This window comes from Schistocerca americana, chromosome X (genome assembly GCF_021461395.2).
Source record: "Schistocerca americana isolate TAMUIC-IGC-003095 chromosome X, iqSchAmer2.1, whole genome shotgun sequence".
NCBI classification, from domain to species: domain Eukaryota; kingdom Metazoa; phylum Arthropoda; class Insecta; order Orthoptera; family Acrididae; genus Schistocerca; species Schistocerca americana.
In genome coordinates this window covers 188,583,865-188,587,038 of record NC_060130.1, presented here as the reverse complement: position 1 = coordinate 188,587,038, position 3,174 = coordinate 188,583,865, and positions in this window count along the sequence as shown.

The window sequence follows — 3,174 nt, the reverse complement described above, 5'->3', positions numbered from 1 at the left end:
CGATGATCATGACGTTAAAAGAATCATTAACTAACAGACAGTTAACGTGTCTGAAATGTATCGGCGTAACGCCTCTCAAATTTTACTGAAGCAAACAATACTGTCCTTGTCTCACAATACACCCACCTGTCACATTGCTCATTCTGACTCACCAGTCACATGTAAAAACCCTAAATAGGTTGGATTACAATTCCAATGGCAACTGGAGGAAACAATGTATTTCAAATGAATCTTAACAAGAATGCCGTTCTTCTTTCCTTTTCTGCCAAGATTATTTATTGCAGTCCTTTTACCATGTGGTGTCTATAAAAACAACATTTACCAATACACTAATAATTTACTGCATGATACTTGCATATATTGATAAGCAGTCTCTGTTACAATATGGGATACTTTTGAAATGATAATATCCAAAATATCCTTTGGGAAGGAGAATAGAAGCAATCACAATAACTTGTGGATGCAGATATTTTATTAAGTTGCTACAATATTAAAATTTTCATCTTTCCTGAAAAACTGAGTTCTCTTTGTTGCACTACACTGGTACTGCTTTCCACAGTGGGTAGTATTATATAGTAAGCAGGCTCTTTTTTATATTCAATACCTATGAAACTATTTGAAAATATACATGGAACACTAATAATGCCATTACTTCTTTTATTGCTTTTTGCTGAAATTGTTTTCTTTGTGACATTATGGCATGTAATTCAAAACAACATTTGCACAATTGCTACTTCGGTTTCACCTTCCCTTTATCACAAACAAAATGGTAATAGCTTTGTTCCGTAATAAAATCAACAGTAGTTCCTCATGTTTCAGACTTGCTTTGACATTTTCACAAAAAAAAAAAAAAATAAGCACTCAAATGTGAGAATGGAGGAGGACGAGGAGGGGATTGAGGGAAAGAAGAAAGAGTACTGATGTAATGGGATATGAAGGAATTATTGGCATTCAACAGAAACCGAAGGCAAATTTGAGGAACTGCACAATTAAGTAAATTAATTGTAATACAGTACACAATAAATACAAAAATATGAGGTGTGATTAAAAAGAAATACAACTTTTGCCGCAACACTTTTATTTCTTATGGTACAACATTTTAAGCACTGCCCCCTCCTCCCCCCTCAAAGTAGTCCCATATACTGGCAATACACCATTTTCAACCCACTTTTGGAAATCCTCCTGAAATGCATTTTCTGGGATGACTCGCAGGTCTCTCATCACATTGTCCTGAATCCCCTCAATAGTTGGGGCATGACATCCTTTCAACATAGGTTTAAGTTTGGGAAACAGGAGAAAATCTGCTTGGGCTAGCCCCAGAAAATAGGGTGAATGGGGGCCCACAGGAATGCGATGTTTTGTTAGATAGCTGTGGATAAGGAGTAACGTAGGAGCCACCACATTCTCATGGTGCAACATTGATGTCTGGTTTTCCCACAATTCACGCCTCTTCCCCCGCACTAGGATTCATCTGCTGCTTTTCGAACAGTTAATTATTCCCACTAATCAGACAACTCTCTCTACACGGTCATCATCTGTTGATATGGAAGGTTATCCAGGTTTGCAGTCTATCATCGATCAACATTCTGCCCTGTTGGAAACACAAACCACTAGTAATGCCACATGTGATTCTTGCAGTTCTCCGTGTATGCTTGGCCAAGGCAAGTTTCACTAAGTCTGTAGCCTGCTGGTTGGGGTGCGCTATTTCAAAAGCTCGGATTCTTTTTGAACACACCCTCTACTTTACAGTCTTAAATGAGTTGTATGATGTATTTCTGAATGCAGTAATAAAACTTGATGTAAAAGTGGCTATTTTCTTTTATTGAGGTCAGTAATTGGAAAAACAATGACAACAAATAAATTGCACTCGAGAGCACATTTAAAGATTTGCAACTATGCCACACGGTGTAGGAATTCAGATGTAGCAATTGGTACTGAGCTCATTCTTTCAAAATGAATGTAGAGTTTTAAAAAATATTAACAAAATAGTGTTTCAGTTCTGGAATATATTTTCAAAATAAAATGACCGCAGATTTTTAAAAAATTCTTCAAGACACATGATCACAGGGACTGTAATGCAGAAAGCTTGTAAATGAAAGTTATTAGAGGTTGGACCCATCACATGAATACCTCAACATTAATTACAATAACACATTGCACTTCTGAGGATGAGGAATTATGGACTGCGGCTCAAAATGTCAGCACCCACATTTTAACTATAGGGCTGATTTCAAAGAGTGATAACTGTAAAAATTCATTTCTCGTAACACAACCAATTAGACTACTCCGCAATCACCATTGGCTCATAGGATACATTGCAAACAGTTATGCCGCCATGCACAAATTTTGCCCGTAAGTAAATAGAACACGGAAAAAAAAAATCTTCCTTTATTTAATAGTTTTTTGCAAGGTATATTGATGATAAATGTTTAAGAAAAAAAATGTGCAACTGAACTATATAAAACAAAATGGATAACTTACAGAATGGAACTTTCTCACAATGATCTCAACCTGTGATACAACAATTTTGTCAACCATGACCTTTCCTGCTTTCGGTCAGATTTTACCTTGCTGGTTAGCTTACAATTTCGTTTAAAGTTAATTAAAACAGAACAGCCAGATTATTTGAAAGATGTAATCAAAGAAAGCATGTCATCTGCAGTTCACAGCATTGTATTATGAAAAACACATTCTGTAGCTAGTTATTTTAGTCATGGAATTCCTAACATCTTTTTCTTGTTCATTTTATTGCACCGTCTTCTACAGCTTTTCTCCACTACACTCCATCTTAAAACATCTTGGCTGATGCTCTTGCAGACCTCTTTATACAAAAAGTCTGCTGCTAATGTGTAATATGTTGGCTTATTTCAAGTATTACTGACTAGTACGCATTCTCCTACAAACATTCACTCTGAAGATTTCTAGGCAATTCATTCTGAATTGCCTTACAGAATTCCGTACGTCATAATGAATTTTTGTGTTTCCACGTGAAATGTCTTAACTGCACAAATGCATTTGGTGTAAAAAAACATGCATTTTTCTTGTAGTTGCAAACATGGAATTAAAATACCCTCAATAATTGTAAAGCAGCTACAGGCAACAAGGAAACACAAATATTTAATTTAACAGAAATAGTAGTTTGATCCATCTGCAAGACCAGTACTAGACAATAAA